The sequence below is a fragment of the Lathyrus oleraceus genome, chromosome 1 (genome assembly GCF_024323335.1).
Source record: "Lathyrus oleraceus cultivar Zhongwan6 chromosome 1, CAAS_Psat_ZW6_1.0, whole genome shotgun sequence".
Lineage (NCBI taxonomy): Eukaryota > Viridiplantae > Streptophyta > Magnoliopsida > Fabales > Fabaceae > Lathyrus > Lathyrus oleraceus.
Window position 1 is genome coordinate 116386323 of NC_066579.1, and position 20963 is coordinate 116407285.

The 20963-nt window shown below is 39.9% G+C and overlaps 1 non-coding gene across 1 annotated transcript; it reads right to left on the reverse strand.

Annotated features, from left to right (window-relative positions):
* Nucleotides 1-9704: 9704 nt before the first annotated feature.
* Nucleotides 9705-9811, reverse strand: LOC127116568 (small nucleolar RNA R71). Its single transcript, XR_007801391.1, has one exon. It is a non-coding gene; the product is annotated as a small nucleolar RNA R71 (small nucleolar RNA).
* Between the last annotated feature and the right edge of the window lie 11152 nt (nt 9812-20963).

The window sequence follows — 20963 nt, forward strand, 5'->3', positions numbered from 1 at the left end:
CTGTCAGGTTTCCGTCTTTCAGATCTGGACTTTAGCGCTACGGACTTGTTCTTTTTCTGAGGCTCATCCTCCTCTAGTTCTATCTCATGGCTTCTGAGAGAACTAACAAGTTCTTCAAGGCTGATATTGTTCAGATCCTTTGACAGCTTCAGAGCAGTAACCATAGGTCTCCATTTCTTTGGTAGACTTCTGACTATCTTCATAACATGATCTGCAGTCGTGTATCCTTTGTCTAGCACTTTAAGACCTGCAATAAGAGTTTGAAATCTAGGAAACATAGCCTCTATAGCTTCGTCATCTTCCATTTTGAAGGCTTCATATTTCTGGATAAGCGCCAGAGCCTCCGTCTCCTTGACTTGGGAGTTTCCTTCATGGGTCATCTTCAGAGAGTCAAGTATATCTTTGGCTGTCTCTCTGTTGGTGATCTTTTCATATTCGTTGTATGATATAGCATTTAGAAGTATTGTTCTGGCCTTGTGATGATTTTTGAAGATACGTTTCTGATCTTTTGACATCTTGTTTCTGGGAACTTCAGCTCCATTTTCTAAGACTGGAGGTGTATATCCATCTGTGACTATGTCCCAGAGGTCAGCATCATAACCCAGAAAGAAACTTTCGATTCTATCTTTCCAGTAATCAAATTTCTCTCCATCAAAAACAGGAGGCTTAGCATTGTAAGAATCTCTTTCATTTGAGTGGGCCATTGTTTTTCTCGTACTGGATCTCTCTACACGGTTAAGTGTTTGATTAGAAAATCAATAACAGAGCCGGAGCTCTGATACCAATTGAAGGTGAGAAAAACAAGAAAGGGGGGGTTTGAATTGTTTGGAAAAATAAGCGCTTTTCAAAATGAAAACCACACAATGATTTTATACTGGTTCGCTTATAACACAAAGCTACTCCAGTCCACCCGGCCAAGGTGATTTCGCCTTCAACAAGGACTTAATCCACTAATCTTGAAAGATTACAAACAACGTCTAAGATAAAAATCTCTTAGCCCTCTCAAGTATACAGACTACACAGAGTCACTTGAGGAAATAAACAAACAATAGATAAAAGATTTATGTAATCTAGAATGCTTCTAAGAAAGCAGATATTACAATAGTAAGAACAAGAGTTTTTCACGTAATAAGCAAAAGCTTCGTGAAGATCTTAGAGAGCAAGAGTGTTTTTCTTGAATGTTGATGTTTCAGTATAATTTTGGCTTGCTGGCTAATACTTGTGTGCTGAATGTTGATTTGCAGTCCTTTATATATAGAAGTGAGGTAGTAATTGAAACTGGTGGATATTAAAATGAATTTACGCCATCACTTAAATAGCTTCTGCAGGATAACTTTCTCTCCTTGAAATGACTACTTACCACAAGTAGTATCTTCTTTATTGAAATTGGAGATTAACGTCTCTTTCTTAATTAGGAAAACCATTTGCAAATCTTTACTTGACTTTAACGTTACTCTTTCATGATTAGCAATTCCATGCTCAGAGTATTTGTATTTCTGGAGAATCTTGGAATCTTGCTTCTGATGTTTAATCTCTTGTGAGTTCAGATAGTTTCTTCAGATAGCGCTGATAACTTCTGGAATCTAGAGATAGTATTATTCAGAGTCAGAACTTCTAGAGCTTACTTCTTGTTCAGATGCATCTGATACTTGTTGTTTTGCTCAGAGTTAGACTTTCTTGAACTTGTTTTCACTTCAGATGCTTCTGATCATTTGATGATTTGTATCTGATCTGGTTTTGTATCTGATGACATCATCAGATTTCTTCCTTCTTTCTTTAGAACCCTGCACACTTAGAAACTTTTCGTTAGGGTGCCATTTTTGGTTTCATCCTTTGTTATCATCAAAATCAAGGAATCTGTTGTAGAACAATTTTTGTTTTTACAATAATGATAATAAAGATTTATTTGATAAATAAGCTTCACCTAAATCAAATAGAATTGTGATTTGATTTTTTTGATTTTTTTTAAAAAAAAAGAAAGAAGAAAAATCAATCAGCAAACAATAAACAACAACAACAAAAAATAATAAACAAAAAAAGAAGAAAAAGAGGCTTCACAAAGGGATGGGCCCTGAAGACCCACAAGGCCCATTAGGGTGTAGCAAGCTGGAAGAATAGGACACATTGTCGCTCCACGAGGCCCAGACCCAAATCGGATTATCCGGATCCAGCGGTCGGGTCCAGCAAAACCTTTACCTTCCGCAAGAAGGCACATGGGGAAACACGACTCCCCAATTCCAACGGTCTCATAGTAACCGAGGAAAATACCAACAGTGCATAGGGACAAACCAACTTGGTGGCTAGCCTTGTTCAGTGGAAAACGTGTTATCATTAATGGCCTTAAAACCCTACTTAAGACAAGCCAGGATAAACAACTATAAAATGGTGGAACTGAGGTATTCACCTCCGCCTCAAACTCTTCCTCTCTCTGCTTGAAACGTTCAATCCCTTTTCTCTCACTCAAAACACACAAAATCGCTCACAGAGATACCCAAACCATTTCTCCTAACACAATCTAAACTTTGGCATTTAGGAAATACAACATCAATCGATATTACCAATTTCATGAAACCTAAACAACAACAATCCATCCTAAACACCAACGAATGAAGAAGAACAAACATTTACAGAGAAATGAATTAAGCATAGAAGGGAAACTATGCATACACTCATGAATCTAGGAATGAAACGCCGAAGAGGCAAGAAATTTACCGGATCGGGGTACTTTGGAGCGGATGAACAGGTGCGTGACCACTTCTCTTCCTTCTCCTTTGGACTCACCTCTCGTTTATAGCTTCACTCAGGTTCTCAAAGAATTAATCTGAATGATCTCGTTGTGTCGGCCCTTTTCGTTTTGCAGAATTCTTCCTTTTTTGTTAGTGAACAGTAACGGCGACCCTTTTACTATTAGGGTTGGTGTCCTTTTATATGTGTGAAAAATGAGGATAACAGGTGCGAAAGAAAACGTGAGTGGGTTTTTTGAATCAATCTCATGGTAGTGGTTTGTCCTCAAGCCCTGATTCAAAGAGTCCTTTTTTGAGTGGCGGTGAGAGTGTGTACGAGAATCTTTGGAATTTTTTTGTCTTTGTCTGCCTTGTGGTCCCTCTTCCACTCCCAGCTTAAACTTTTACTGCTAGAAACTGGTTATTTAACATCATAAATTTATTTGAACCAAGCAGAATATGTGTTTTCTTGTGATTGTGTTGCTTTTGCTAACTTGAAATGAAACATTTTTACAGGGAAATACATTGTATAGTGTTGAGTTTAGGGATGATGCTTGCAAGGAGTATGGCCCGTTTATGCATTAAGCTGGCTCTGATGTGAGATTGTGCAGAAGTTTGACCTTACTTGTTGTTGTTTCAGTTTAACCTTGGCATGACAGTTTATCATATCTAATTCGGTAGTGTGTCACTAACTCCTCCAACCCTCTTGAAGGCGTAGCCTTTTGCTTATAAGCCTATCCCAGTGGATCAATACGGAGGACCAAACTGGTGGCAAGGCACGATATCTGCATAACTCCTCTACTGCTTATAGAAGAATGCACAACTGATAGTGATTCCTTCTACAACAAATGTACTTCTGCAACAAGCTCGTTGAGTGAGCCAATCTATTTCTCATGTTTCTTCTTCAACTTATCAATTTGTTCGTAGGCCTTGGCAGCTTCCTGCTCTGCACCCACAACCCGTTTCTGCGCATTAATCATAGATTCTTCAGCTTCTTTAAGCCTGAAAAGCAGTTCACCTGCAGCTTGCACTACTTCTGCAGTATCTTTCAATTGAGCCTGAAGCCCTCTATTTTCATCCCTCAACATTCGCCTCTCCTCTATCTGCCAACATAAGTGTTGCAGAGAAATCTGCTTTGTTGAAAGTAATCCCAACAATATTTTGAGAATGAAGCAGAGTTCGTATTAAATCCAACATCGACACACATAGAAACACCCTTGCATTCTAACCGCAACTGAAAGCTCTAATTGTGGGGTTGGGTTCAGACCAAAACTGGGATCAATTGTTGCACGAGGATGAAGATACCATACATCTGATTTTCCTGACTTGTGATCTAATATATTGAAGCTCGAAGTTGTTTTTGTTTTTATGGGAAACATCGTTCAAAGTCGCTCGTAGACACATTAGAGAAAGTATTCAACTTTCACATCCATTGTAACATTTCCAAACTTGTATATGTGATGTGAATGAAAAAGAAAATGGTATTTTGTAGTGAGACAAAAATATTTCTTTGTGTTCTAGAACTTTCATCCGTGTTTGGTAACTAGAATAACATGTTTATAGCCACAAGCTATACTATTAACATCTAGAACCACTTTTGATTCCAATACCTTAGGAAGGAATGCATCCAAGCCGAAATGTTTCCTCCCATATACCCCTAGAGGCATAACGACTTATTATAGTGTTCCAAGAAACATCATCTCTGATAGACATATTATCAAACAAGTGACGAGCAACATCAAGCTTCCCAAATCCATCATACATAAATACCAACACATTATGCAACAAACCAAACTCCACTTAATAGAACTATCTCGAACAGACTTATGAACCCCCACCCTAGTATCACAATCTAATAACTCCCCGCAAGCCTTGAGAACAGATGGATAGGTAAAATCAGCTGGTTGAACATTCTTACTCAACATTTCCTTATAAATAGGAATGGCCTCCTCAAAGAAAATATTTCTAACATACAAAGAGATAACCATATTCCAATGCAAAGGATCCAAATTATTTGAACTCTCAGTAACAATTTGAGCATCAACAAGTAAATTAAAACTTGCATAGAAATTAATAAGCTTAGAAACAAAGATAGGATTTTCATCAGTACCCATTGAGATAATATGAACCTATTTACCCTGTGTCAGAGACTTGAGATTGGTGCAAGCCAAATAGAAGATGTTTAATGAGTTGAAATGGGACACAAGAAATAAAGTCATGAGGTTCCACCTGATTCCACCAATTTAAGAGAGGTTCCCAAGCTTGCTTAACTATATTAACTATCTTGCATCAAAACAAAAGGAAAAACCCAAAAAGAAAATGGAATGACCATGGTAGCAAGCCTAACAAATAAGGTTTGGGTGGATAACATCTTGACCAGATGAAATGGTCATGATAAAAAAGAATGCAATTAAGTGATCGATTGGGAAAGCTTTCAGAACCAAAATCAGGGTATTACAGTAAGGAAAACTCACTGAGGAGACATAGACTCTAGGGGATAAAAGGCTTGTGTAGGCCAGGCTACGACTTAAAAACTGTTGGAGACACGAGGGACTTTCCATAAAAATAAATCAATGGAAGGGCTCGGACTGGGGAAAAAGTTATCTACCCATAATGAGAATATATCAGAACAATGCTGCAATACTCAAACCAAACAGGGGATTGGCGACTTCACTGGGGAAATACGCACTCAAACTCAACTAGGGAAGAGCGAACTTTAACACAGGAGTAAAACAAATGTATTATCTACTACCGGTTACTGGGTAAGAAGATAATACACTCTGACAGAGGGACATCCGTTACCGGTTAGGGTAAACATATCAAGGATGACTCGCTGAGGAAAAAAAGGCGTATTCATTACCAGTTAATGGGTCAGAATAACCTACTAGGGAGAGAAGATCAAATAGGATTTACAACTACCTGTTACTGGGAAAAAGACCAAAGAGAGAGTATCAATCACTGGTTAAAGTGAACATATCAAGGATAAACTCAAAGGAAGAATATTCGTCATCGATTATGATGAACATATCAAGGATAGACCACCTGGGGAAAGAGGAAGAATATCCGTTACCTATTAGAGTAAACATATCAAGGATAAATTGTCTGGGAGAAATAGGAATTACAACTACCAGTTACTGGGATGAAGACCAACGATAGAGAATATCCGTCACCGGTTAGGATGAACATATCAAGGATAGATTCAACATTGGAAATGGGATTTACAACTACCGGTTACTGGGCAGAAGACCATAAAAATAGAGAGAATCTGTCACTGGTTAGAGTGAACATACGAAGGATTAACTCTGAGAGGGAAAATAGGATTTATATCTACCATTTAGTGGACAGAAGACCACAAAGAGGAGAAAATTTGTCACCGGTTAAAGCCAACATATCAAGGATAGACTCTCTGGGGAATAAAAGTAGGGATTACAACTACCTTTTTATTGGGTAGAAGACCAAAGATAGAGAATATCCGTCATCGATTAGGATGAACATATCAAGGATAAACTCAAAGAGGGAAAGTGAAAACGAATCCGCTGGGGAAAATAAAGGAAGTAGATTACACTTTACCGGGTATTGGGTAAAGGTAATGTACTCAACATCAAGAAGAATATCACCAATTACTGGGTAATAGACTCTGGGAGACCAAAAGATCTATCTAAGCAAGAACTAGAAAGAAATAATCAATGAAAGACTCAACCCAATGAGGATATAACTCAGGGGGAGTGAGAAAGGATAATCTCTTTCTCCTTAAAGGGTTGACACTCTACAATTGAAGGAGGACAAACACACCAAATCTACATGGGGAAATAATATCAGCAAAACAGGGGATCAAAAGAAAAATCAATGTGATAAAAATGCATAATGAAATATCCTATGTTGTGTTATATATGCATGAATATTTATGTTTGTGTTTATGATTATGCTGGCAAAACAGCACAAAGGATACAAATGACAAAGATTTGAATCATCACTCAAACACTCGGCTAATCTCAACAAGATGGACACACCAACTGGAGAATCTGCTAGGGATGAAAATAAATCATCTAGCTCCAAATCAATTCTTGTTGGGGAATACATGGAGAACATTCTTCTAATCAATCATGGCAAACTCCACGGGGGGAAGAGAGCACCGCTGAAGGATAATCAACCAAAACATACCGAAGGTAGAGAAGGATCTGCTGAGGATTCAAATAAGTTAATGCTGTGGGGACTTTTAAGTCAACACCATGTCGAATAGGAGACAACCTTGCAGGGGACAAAAATCAAATACTGCTAAGAACCAAACACTGTCGGGAATGAGGGAATTTCTATCAGAAGGCAAACTCCTCTAGGGAATACAAGAGATAGAACTCTGAATGGGGAATCAAGAAAATTGTTGGGGGTGTTGTGACTTATTGGAATAAACCAAAGACCTTCACACTCCTCAATAATCATAAAATTCTTCTTGTAAATTGCGAAATAAACCAATTCCAAGGCAAAGATAACCGGATCTAACTCACACAGGGGAGAAATTGTCGTGGTTATGCAACACAAGCAAATGCAAACGGGGATCTGGAGACCAAATAAAGGTTCTGGGATATCCAGGGTCCAATCATCAAATCACAAACTAGGGGATGCAGAACATGAACACCTCTGTTGGGGAAGATGAATTTGCAAAGGGGACCAATCATCATCTCGATCGGGGATAATAGGTGATGACACTGAAATTCACCGTATTTTCGACTCCGATTTCGCATGCATTTTAGTTGTTTTATTGTTATTTTGTTATGTTATTACTATGTTTTTCTTTGTTTTGAAGTTTCCAGTCTAATCGGAGCCCCGATCGAGAAAAGGAGCGAAAATAAGCTAAAAAGCCAAAAAATCAGCATTTTACACTTGTGGCTCCCACTGTGGCTGGCGCCATGGGTCCAGCCATGACGTGTCCCAGTTTCAACTTCTCCTCAACTGCCACGTCCCCTATGATCTCCACTTGGGGCTGCAAATTTCCTCCTGTGGCGGGCGCCATGATGTTGTGGCGAGCACCACAAGAACAAAATGGTTCCCGCCCATTTTCAAACTTAGGGGCATCCTTGTAATCTCCATGTTCTTTTCTTGCCTATAAATAGAACCTTGATTTCATTTGTTTAATCATCCAAACTTAGTTACAATTAGACATATATCAGTATTGTGTAAAAGTGGTAATCGCTTCACATCAGAGTGTTGCCACATTGTGTAATCGAGTCTGTAATCGATTTTGGAGCACTTTGGAAGGAAGTTTAATCCTGCCGCCATTTTCATTTCTGTTTCGCACTTTATTCGACCCTCCGATTAGAGCAGGTTTTATTGCTTTACCTTTGTCTACTTTATTTCTCCGAATTCGCACTTTATTTTGTTTACTTTCCCGCACTCGCACTTTACTTTGTTTATTTCTCGCACTGCACTACTTTCCTTTATTTCTCGCACCGCACTACTTTTATTTACTTTCCCGCACTCGCACTTTACTTTATTTACTTTCCCGCACTCGCACTACTTTCCTTTATTTCTTGCACCGCACTACTTTTATTTACTTTCCTGCACTTGCATTTATTACCCTTTATTTAAAAAGTCTTTTATTTATCCGTTTTTATGATAAAAATTAAAATGTATTTTTACTTTACCATGTCTTACTAAACCTATATAGGTTAGAATGTAAGGATCATAATTGAACCGATAATTCGTACCATTGTTCGTAGAAACACTTAAGGGCTATTTTGACTTTCAACTGAAGTTTTCCCGCACTTAATTTCCGTTGGGTAAGATCGAAAGCCGTCCGACGTGTGTTTAAACTTAGTTGTTTTTAACTATTTCAAATACAGCGAAAGCACTTTGTTTAGTTCATTAGGAGTTTTTAACTTAAAAAGAAAAGTGATCTTAAAACTATTTTCAGACGCGTTTATAAGTTTAGAGTCTGGTTCGTGAGAACCTCTTTTGGTTAAGAAACCCAGATCAAAATAATTTTCAACTTAGTCAAGACACTATATTTTTTAAAAATAGGTTTACTACTCTAACACAATGCACGCCTTTTTATAAGTGACAATAAGAGGGTTTGATTAGGGAGTACAACTCGGTTCTGAATACGCGAAAGCGACAGTTCCCGTTAAATTGGTTCTTTTCAAAGTAGGAAACACTGCCCATAAGTAATTCTATTAGCAAGTACTTGGATTATCAATTGATTATGTGAATTACATTCGAACCTGTCATTATTAATTTAATTTAATTTAATTTAATACTTTATTTTTCATTTTGCACTCTTAAAAACCCTGTTTCGATTACCTTAGATAAACACCGTAACAATAGGTAACGATAGATTGACATTTGGTCTCTGTGGATTCGACAATCTTTTATATTACTCTGACGCGTTCGTATACTTGCGAAAAACACGCATCAAGTTTTTGGCACCATTGCCAGGGACCAATTTTGTCAAATTTCGTACCCTGTTGTTATATCGTTTAGACTTAGGTTGTTACCTGTCGGTCAATGCGAAGGACTCGCAACACCGGAAGCTTAGTAGGTCCTCTGGCGGAACCTGAACGTTACGCTCACGCACGTTTATTTTTCCATAGAATTAGGAGAGCTATGGCCAAAGATCAAAATCAAAGACCTCTTAAGGATTTCGCCCAACCATCCAACGAAGAACTTAGCTCTAGTATAGTAAACCCAACCATCCCAGCTAATAATTTCGAAGTTAAACCCTTCATGTTGCAACTAGTGCAACAGAGACAATTCGCAAGTCTTGCTACTGAGAACCCAAACCAACATTTAAAAATCTTCCTCCAATTAGCAGACACTTTTAAAACCAATGGAGCTTCTCCTGAGGCGATCCGTTTAAGATTATTCCCTTTCTCCCTCAGAGATAAAGCCCTATCATGGTTAGATTCCCTTCCACCCAATTCCATAACAACTTGGGAAAACCTTAGAAAAGTATTCCTTGCTAGATACTTTCCCCCAAGTAAGACCGCCGTTCTTCAAAACCAAATAACTAGATTTACCCAGAATCAAGGTGAATCGTTGTTCGAAGCTTGGGAGAGATATAAAGAGCTGTTAAGAGCATCCCCATATCATGGTTTAGAAAATTGGTTAATCATTCAGACCTTCTATAATGGACTTCACTATAATACTAAGATGACCATCGACGCTGCCGCAGGCGGTGCGCTGATGAACAAACCTTATCCTGAAGCTAGTGCCCTCATCGAAGATATGGCTCAAAACCATCAATCATGGGGAGTTGAACGAGCGAAAGTTGAGAAGAAGGAAGCCCAAGGAGGAGTACATGAGTTAAGCTTTATAGACATGATGCAAGCTAAAATGGACGCGTTGGCCCTCAAGGTTGATCATATGTGTATAAACCCGAATACTGTAGCTGTAGTTTTGTTGGATTGTGAGATATGTGGAACCAAAGGACACCAATCTGTAGAATGCAGTCTCTTAAACGAAACCAACTATGAGCAAGTGAACTACGCCCAAGGGAACCCATATTCGAATACCTACAACCCTGGATGGAGGAATCACCCAAACTTCTCCTATAAGAACAATAACCCTATCCAAAATACTGCACCTCCGAGACAAACAGGTTACCAAGCCCCAAGACCAAATCAACCTATGCAACAAGTGCCACCAAAGTCGAGCCTTGAGAAAATTGTGGAAAATTTTATCACTGCTCAAACCCAACAAAACAAAGAGTTCATGAACCAGAACATTCACGTTAACAAACTGATTACCCAGTTAGGAACCAAGGTTGACCAAATATTTACTCACAATAAGATGCTTGAAACCCAGATCTCTCAGGTAGCCTTAAACCAAGCCCCCCAGACTACACCTGGAGGACAGTTCTCTGGACAACCTCAATAGAATCCGAAAGGACAAGCCAATGCCATTACCCTACAAAGTGGGACCGCTTATGATGAGCCATCTAACCCAAGATTGAGTGAACCCAAAACTTCTAAGGAATATACCGAACCCATGGACGAAGTGAAGGAACCAGAGGAATCTGAAAAACAGGAAGTTCAAAAAAAAGGAGAAGAACTTAAAAACAAAACTTATGTACCACCCCCACCATATAAACCACTAATACCATATCCGCAAAGACTCAAACAGACCCAGATCAATAACCAATATCAGAAATTCATTAAGGTTATAGAAAAACTTCACGTAGAAATCCCTTTCACAGAAGCCATCACCCAAATACCTTCTTATGCAAAGTTTCTCAAAGACAACCTTACCAACAAACGTAGACTCGACGATCCGAAGCCCTTGGAATGCAATTCTATTTCCGAGAATAAGTTAGAAAAAAAGGATAAAAATCCTGGAAATTTCTCCATTCCTTGTGTTTTGGGGAGTCATGTCATCGAAAAAGCTTTTCAAGACTTAGGAGCTAGTGTGAGCTTAATGCCTTTAGCAGTTTGTGAGAGGTTAAACTTAGGAGAATTACAACCTACTAAGATGTCACTTCAATTAGCTGATAAATCTGTTAAGTATCCGATAGGCATATTAGAAGATGTCCCTGTTAGGATAGGTCAGTTATTTATCCCTACTGATTTTGTTGTCATGGACATTAAAGAGGATGATGATATACCAATCCTTCTACGTAGACCATTCTTATCAACTGCAGGAGCCATAATAGATGTCAAGAGAGGAAAGTTGACCTTTGAGGTAGGTGACGAAAAGATAGAATTTGTACTTTCAAAATTTCTTATGGCACCTGTGATGGGAGACGCATGTTATGCCATAAATATCATCGATGAATGCGTTAGGGAAATAGAACAAGAAGAAATCATAAAAACAATTAAGTTGCCATCAACTCTCATACTGGAAGATGATAGCTTTAGGAAGCCCTACATCGATGATAACCTTTAAGAATGTTTATCCCTTACCCCAGATCATATGCCATGCTCTAAGAAAATAAACTTAGAACTTAAGGAACTGCCTAAGAACCCGAGATATGAGTTTCTTGATGAAGAGATGAACTGTCTAGTTATAGTCAGTGCCACCTTGGGCCAAGAAGAAACGGACCAACTCTTAGATGTTTTACGAAGATATCCCTCAGCCTTAGGATATAATATCTCTGATCTGAAAGGTATAAGCCCATTCGTATGCATGCATCGGGTTTGCTCGAAGAAGATTCAAAGCCCTCCAGAGAACATCAGAGAAGAATAAACCCTATAATGAGTGATGTAGTTAAAAGAGAAGTTCTTAAGTTACTTGAGGCAGGTATAATCTATCAGATCTCGGATAGTAAGTGGGTGAGCCCTGTGCGTGTAGTACCTAAGAAGGGAGGCATCACAGTAGTGCAAAACGATAAAGGCGAACTGTCATACCCCAAAATTTGCCCGTTAATATTACAAGGCATTTTTAAGGCACTCCAACTTATTTTTCAAGGCATTGATCTTAAAAGAACAAAGACCAGCACACAGATGGCCAAATCTAGAAAATGGCCTAAACTGGCTTGCTCGCTAGGCGAGCAACTCCTTCGCCTAGCGAACCCTTCGCTACGCCACTCACCTAGCGAAGCTTGCGAATACCAGAAAATTCTGAGCCCATCAGGTCACAAAAATTATTATAAATAGCAGAACTTCATTCAGAAAAAGGGGACAGAGGCAGACGGACAGAAACCCTAGCAAGGAAACCCTAACAGAAGCAACACAGCAAACCCTAGAGGCTAACCCAGAGAATTCAGAGCAACCCTAAAGGAAACCCTGAAGGAAACTCATATGCACCAAGGTTACCTCCGCCCAACTCAATCCGGCGCCAACCCTAAGAGTGACTTGCCCATTCAAGGTTGCAACTCAGTTGCAAACAGGTTCGCATTACTATTACCGCTTTATGTTCTTAACTTGGATGTGGCATTATGATTGAATTTATAAAAATGTCTTAAGTTTTTGCATGTGAATTTAAATATGTATGAATATCTTGAATGTTTAACCATGTAATTTCTGTAATGGATGCCATAGGGTTTGGAGCTTTCTGGAATTGTACTGTTATCAAAACCAGAACCCGCAGCCGCTCGCTAGCACATCGCTAAGCGAGCATGTAGCGAGTATTCGCTAGGCCTTCGCTAGGCGAGGCAGGAGCGAACGTGACAGTCGCTGATTTTTCTGTTCTGTTCTATGCTTATCTGATCTGTTTATTCTAACCATGCGTTATTTTGCCTGACATTCCTACTGCTGTGTTTCTTTTGTGGTGTAATTCTCGATTGCACCCTGATTTGGTATTCTGACCTGTTTGCTGAATTTTGTAAGGGTTCACATACTCCCGGAGAAGGTAGCTTGCTAGGTATTCCACTTTATTTGTGGGATACCCTTGGGGAGATTCACCCTAATTACCTAATTGATTATAATGTGGACCTAATTACCTAATTGATTACAATTACCTAATTGATTATAAAATATTGCCTTTGAATATGTGATCTTGGACCTCTCTTTGTTGCCTTACGGTATTACGGTATTATGGTCATGTCCCGCGAATGTGGGGATACACTTAGCAAAGACCCTTCGATTAAATCATCATGTCCCTATAAAATAAATCATCATCCCTCGGATGTTGCCTGCGAATATATGATTTTGTCCCTCGATGACCCGTCGTTGTAGCCTACGGTTAAATGATGATCGTCCCTTCGAATGCTAAGGTATCCTTACAAATGTTGCCTTCAATGACCAATCGATGACCCTACGATGTCCCTTTTACATCCAAAGGATAAAACTACTTACTTCTCAATAGTAAGGACAGTTCTACCCTCATAAGGATAGGAAATGCCCATAAAGACCTTAGGTAGGTATAACTCTTAAATGCTGAATCACGACTCAAAATACTTTTTCACACCTCACATTTTGCAAAACATCTATTAGAAAATCACCACTTGGTATACATTCGTACTAGAACCATTGCCAAGTTATATTTTTCTAAACCGCTTTCAAAATTAAACGAGATAAATACTTTGTATACATTCGTACAAGAATCATTACAAAGTTAAACTCTCTTTTCAAAACATTTTTTAAGCAATTCACAAACACTTTTTCAGACAAACATAAGTGATCCAGCAATTAAGAGCCCATGGATAACCATGGATACAAAGGGTGCTAACACCTTCCCTTTGTATAATGTACCTCCCGAACCCAAAATCTAACCAAGGTCTTTCCTGTTCTTTTCCACCTTTCCTTATGGGATAAAAGAAAAGTCGGTGGCGACTCTTGCTATCCGCGACATTTGCTTTCCAAAGCAAAAACACATAAAGTCAGTTCACCGTATGACAGAACTGGCGACTCTGCTGGGGACTTAAAAAGAGAGGTTACCTTAAAAAACAAGATCACTTATTCAAATTGTCTGATTTACTTTTAAGGGATTGCTTGGGTATTTTATGTTCGAGTGAAAGATCCTACACCCGGATCTAGTGTACCTTAGGTAAGTAGCAAAAGATCATCGCGACTATCCGGCGTATACTGGAATGGTCAAAATGATGGCTACGGTTAATGTGACACTTTGGATGTCCTGATGTTCCTCATGTTTACTTGAGGAAAAATTTGGCTTCCGCGTGGTGTCATCAAAGTATTAACCAGACCTTTAGAACCCTAATTGACTCATCCTAGCCATTAGAAAGTAGTGAGATAACTGACTTCGATTCCTACTGGGGTTGGTTGAGACTCGATACTACACTCTTTGAGATTGGACTTTAGGGAAGCTTCGGTCAACCACTTGGTGTTGCACTGAAGAGGACTTAAAGAAAGGTCAATGATTTGAGATCCTTCTAGAACCCGGTTACTATTCTAGGACAGGTTGAACCAACCAAACTTCAGGGGGGAGGGTACTTACCTATGGAACTCATGCAAGCCTTAAAACCTAAGAATGATTGTTGTGCGACTTGTTTGTGCTTGTTGTTTACTTAACATCATAACATCATAACATCATGGCATTGCACTAATCATTTCAAGGACTTAGGGATTTAACGTTGCTCTGTTTTGTAAGGCTATGGCTCCCAGGAAGACCATCCGGATCAATTTTGTAGCCATCTCTCCTCAACTCAAGGATTTAGTGTCAGAACTTCCTGATCAGGCTCAGTTCATCAAGAAACATGGTTCTCTCCTCAATTTGGTTACCACTGGTTTCAAAGAAGATATGATGAGAGTCCTATTCCAGTTCTTTGATCCTAAACATCATTGCTTCACTTTCCCAGATTATTAGTTGGTACCCACATTAGAAGAGTTTTCCAGGCTGCTTGGGATACCTATCCTTGATCAAATACCTTTCAGTGGTTTAGAAAAGATTCCGAAGTCTGAAGAAGTTGCCGCAGCTTTACACATGACAAAGTCTGACATTGAAACTAATTGGGTAACAAGAAGTGGAGTTAAGGGTTTACTTGCCAAGTTTCTGATAAATAAGGCCCGAGAATTCTTAAAAGATATGAATGTCCATGCTTTCGAAGATGTCCTAGCATTACTAATCTATGGTTTGGTGCTATTTCCTAACCCGGATCAATTCATAGACATGAATGCTATTAAGATATTTCTCACTCATAACCCTGTGCCTACCTTGCTTGGAGACATTTTGCATTCCCTTCACACCCGTACTATGAAAAGGCAAGGGACTCTCATGTGTTGCATACCTTTATTATCTAGGTGGTTTATTTCGCACCTTCCTCAATCAGTCTTGAAGAATGAGCAGAATTTGAAGTGGTCTCAAAGGATAATGTCGCTTTCCCATTCGGACATCCGTTGGTGTCCTCATCCCAAAGAAAATGTTATCATCATCGACCGTTGTGGAGAATTCTCTAACGTACCACTCCTGGGGATGAGGGGAGGTATTACTTATAATCCTGCTTTAGCCGTACGTCAGTTTGGTTGTGCTCGAAGAGATGGTCCACATGAAATAATTATCCAAGGCGCTGTGTTTGACTATGACAATGATTCCCAAGGTCTCCGTCAAAGATTTGTACGAGCTTGGGGCATGGTGAAAAGAGGCACTTTAGGACAGAAAAACTCTATTCCTATGGAACCTTATCTCAGATGGGTACGCACCAGAGCTCGCGAACTTGGCATGCCATATCTTGCAGTCGGACCGCTGATTGTTGAACCAGAAGTTGAAGGAGGTACTCCTCAGATCATTCCTTATCCAGATATGCCTACCGATGTTGAAGAATTGAAGAGATCCTGGATCCAGTTGAGAGAGGAAAGGGATACTTTTGAAGCTCAGTTCTGTGCTGAAAGGAAGAAAGTGTTAGAACTCACCAGCCAGCTTAATGAGGAACGAAGACTCAATATATATCTTCGCCCGAAAAGGAGCCGTCCCTGGGAGACTTGAGCTTTCATTGTATTTTATTATTTTTTGTAATAAACGTTGATTAACAAATTATTAATAAAAGTTCCTTTCTTGGTGGTTCACGCAAAGTTAAAATCCAAAAGTCCTTGAAAACATTTCATACATTGCATAGCATGACATAACATTGCATAACAGGTATTCTAAAGGGTCTATGTTCTCACGGTCTTCCTATTGCAAACAGAAAAATGGCCCTCGAACAAACTGTCAAAGATCTCCAGGCTCAAAATGCTCAATTCCAGGAGATGATCTTGAGCTTATCCAAGGGGCAGGAGGAACTGAAGGCTCTCTTGCTCGAGAAGAAGAAAGACAAGAAACCAGTGAGTTACATTAACCCGGGAAGAAGGCTTAAAGGACAGGCTGCAGGAGTCAAGATTAGACTTCCGAAGGATCAAGAAGAGGAGACAGAAAATGAGTCGGAAGATGAGAATGTTGATCCTCTCAACCATGAGGACGACGATGAAGATTATGAAAATGAACAGTACTCTCCAAAAGATGATAAATATAAGTTGCTGGAAGAACGTATGCTAGCTATGGAGGGTCAGAAGGCGCCCGGTCTGGATTTCGAAAGCTTGGGGCTGGTCTCTAATGTGGTCATTCCTCTCAAATTCAAGGTCCCCGCTTTCACTAAGTATGATGGTGCGTCTTGTCCTCAGATGCATCTGAGAGCTTATGTGAGAAAGATTCAGCCGTATACCACTGATAGGAAGCTATGAATCCATTTCTTCCAAGAGAGTCCGTCTGGCACACAGTTAGAATGGTACTATCAGCTCGAGAGCTCTAACATCCACACCTGGACTGATTTAGCGACAGCTTTCTACAAGCACTACCAGTATAATTCTGAATTGGCACCTACTCGGCTACAGTTGCAGAATATGACCATGGGCTCTAAAGAAAGCTTCAAAGAATATGCTCAAAAATGGAGAGATTTGGCTGGCAGAGTCAAACCCCCTATGACTGATCGAGAATTAGTGGACATGTTCATGAGTACACTGACTGGCCCATTCTACAGCCACCTATTGGGAAGTTCCTCATCGGGTTTCACTGAACTTATATTGACAGGTGAACGTGTTGAAAGCGGCATTCGAAGTGGAAAGATACAGGCAGCTACCTCTGCAAGCACCAAAAACTCCTATCAGGAAAAGAACGAACCAAATGCTGTGTACGGTGAAAGGGGTCATAACAAGAAAAACCGTGACCATACCGTTGGAGCAGTTACGATTGCAGCACCGCCATCTCAAAACTTCCAGCACAGACAAGACAGGCCAAGAAGGCAGTTTACCAAGATCAATATGACTTTAGCACAAGCACTGCAGGGTATGCTAAAGGCAAATTTAATTACCCTCAGAGGCCCTCCTACAAGTCCCGACACTACTTCTCCTCGTTATAACCCCAATGCCAGGTGTGCATATCACTCCGATAGCCCTGGGCATGATACAAACGATTGCTGGTTGTTGAAGAATAAGATTCAGGATATGATCGACACTGGAGCAATTGAATTTGATCCTCCGGGGATTCCTAATGTCATCACTACTCCTATGCCTAATCATGGCAAGATTGTTAATGTCGTAGAAGATGCTGATAGCGATTGTGACTGGGATAGCTGGATTTTCCCAACAATTGGTGACAGACTCAATAATTAGAAGGCTGAAGACACTATCCCGATTTCCTTTAGTCAGGAGTAATTGTTATTGCTTATTTAGTGTATCAAATTTGGTTAAATGTTTTGTCATTTTCATAAGCATATTCACATTCAATAAATCAATGGACTTTTTTTGCATTCAAATATTGCGCTCTTTATCTTTCCTGTCATTTTTCAAACAAGCTATGTTTTCTTGCACACACTCACGTAACAAATTGCGTATCCATATCCACTCTGGATCCTATTGATAATAGTTCTACTACTGTTAATTATGACTTCGAAAATCCGATCTACCAAACCGAGGATGGAAGTGAGGAAGATTGTGAAGGACCTGGAGAACTTGCCAGACTGGTACTGCAAGAAGAAAAGACCATACAGCCGCATGAGGAATCAACGAAATCTGGGTACTGAAGTAGGCAAGAAAGAAGTCAAAATAGGAGCAGGCTTGGGAGACAGTATCAAGGAAAGATTGATTCAGATGTTACATGACTATATTGAGATTTTTGCTTGGTCTTATGAAGACATGCCAGGACTGGATACTGATATAGTAGTACATCGTTTGTCGATGAAGGAAGATTGTCATCCTGTTAAGCAAAAGGTTCGTCGCATGCGTCCTGAAATGTCCGAGAAAATCAAAGCCGAAGTTATGAAACAATTTAATGCCGGTTTTCTAGCCGTTACTTCTTATCCTCAATGGGTCGCTAATGTGGTACCAGTGCCGAAGAAGGATGGTAAGGTGCGAATGTGCGTGGATTACAGAGATTTGAATAAAGCGAGTCCCAAAGATGACTTTCCACTTCCGCACATTGATGTTCTGGTAGATAACACCGCTCAACACAAGGTATTCTCCTTCATGGATGGATTCTCGGGTTATAACCAGATTAAGATGGCACCTGAAGACATGGAAAAAACTACGTTTGTGACGCAATGGGGCACTTTTTGTTACAAAGTAATGCCATTCGGGTTGAAGAACGCCGGGGCAACGTACCAGCGTGCTATGGTGGTTTTGTTCCATGATATGATTCATCATGAAATAGAAGTATATGTGGATGACATGATAGTCAGATCTCATACTGAAGAAGAACATCTCGACCATTTGTACAAATTATTTGAGAGGTTGAAGAAATACAAGCTGAGATTGAACCCGAACAAATGCACCTTTGCAGTAAGATCCGGTAAACTCTTGGGATTTATTATCAGTGGCAGAGGAATTGAGGTTGACCCGACCAAGGTGAGAGCTATTCAAGAAATGCCAGTTCCCGGTACAGATAAAGAAGTCAGAGGTTTCTTGGGACGTTTGAATTACATTGCCCGGTTTATCTCCCATTTGACCGCTACCTGCAAACCCATCTTCAAGTTACTGAGAAAAAATCAAGAGATGATATGGAATTATGAATGTCAAGAAGCTTTTGGCAAAATCAAGAAGTACCTCCAAGAACCTCCAATTCTGATGCCACCAGTTGAAGGAAGACCTCTAATTATGTATTTGACCGTGTTAGAAAATTCAATGGGGTGTGTGTTGGGGCAACATGACGAGTCTGGTCGAAAAGAGCATGCCATATACTACCTTAGCAAAAAGTTTACCGACTGTGAAACAAGATACTCACTGCTCGAGAGAACTTGTTGTGCTCTGGCCTGGGCTGCTCGCCGACTAAGACAGTATATGTTGAATCACACCACTTTATTGATTTCTAAGATGGATCCTATCAAATATATATTTGAGAAACCTGCCCTCTCTGGAAGAATAGCAAGATGGCAGATGATTTTAACAAAGTATGATATCCAGTATACTACCCAGAAAGCAATCAAAGGAAGCGTGCTAGCTGATCATTTGGCTCATCAAGCAGTGGATGATTACCAATCTATGAATTTTGAGTTCCCAGATGAGGATGTCATGCTTGTTACGGATTACGAAGAACCTAGACCAGATGAAGGACCCGAACTGGGATCCCGATGGACTATGGTTTTTGATGGATCTTCTAATGCATTGGGCAATGGTGTTGGTGTTGTAATCATTTCCCCCAAGGGTTGCCATACTCCTTTCACCGCTAGACTATGTTTCGATTGTACCAATAATATGGCCGAGTACGAAGCATGTATTTTGGGACTCAGAGCTGCTATAGACCTGAGAATCAAGTTTTTAAGTGTATACGGAGACTCAGCACTAGTAATCAGTCAGATCAAAGGAGCATGGGACACTAAACATCCGAATCTCATCCCTTATCGAGAGCGGTTGTTGATGTTAATCCCATACTTTGAGAAGATTACATTCGAACATATTCCACGAGAAGAGAATCAGTTGGCAGATGCATTGGCTACCATGTCAGCTATGTTCAGAGTCAGATGGGACAATGAAGCTCCCATGATCACCATTGAACGATTAGATGAACCAGCATACTGTTATGAACTTAACGCTGATGAAGTAGAAGAGAAACCTTGGTTCCACGAAGTAAAAAGATATTTAGAAACTCAGGAATACCCTGAAGGGGCATCCCTCAATGACAGAAAAATTTTGAGGAGGTTCTCCGCTAAATTCTTTTTGAGTAATGGAGTATTATACAAACGTAATCATGATTCGACTTTGCTGCGCTGTGTGGATAAAAGGGAAGCAGAAAAGATTATGGAAGACATGCACAACGGTATCTTTGGGACTCATTCTAGTGGACATACGATGGCCAAGAAGATTCTGAGATCAGGGTATTATTGGTCTACCATGGAAGCTGATTGCCACCATCACTCCAGAATTTGTCATAAGTGCCAGATCTATGCAGACAAAGTACATGTACCTCCTGCTCCATTGAACGTGTTGACAGCGCCTTGGCCCTTTGCAATGTGGGGCATTGATATGATTGGAGAGATTAAACCTACTGCTTCTAATGGACATCGTTTCATCCTTGTTGCTATTGATTACTTTACAAAGTGGGTAGAGGCGGCCTCATTTGCTGCTGTCACCAAGAATGTGGTAGCACGATTCATCAAGAATAATCTCATTTGTCGATACGGCATCCCTGAAAGAGTTATCACTGACAATGGCACTAATTTGAACAACAAGATGATTACTGAACTCTGCACGCAGTTCAAGATAAAACACCATAACTCTTCTCCGTACCGACCAAAGATGAATGACGCCGTAGAAGCTGCTAATAAGAATATTAAAAAGATTATACAAAAGATGACAGTAACATACAAAGACTGGCATGAGATGTTACCATTTGCTCTCCATGGTTATCGCACTTCAGTACGCACTTCGACAGGGGCAACTCCCTTCTCTTTAG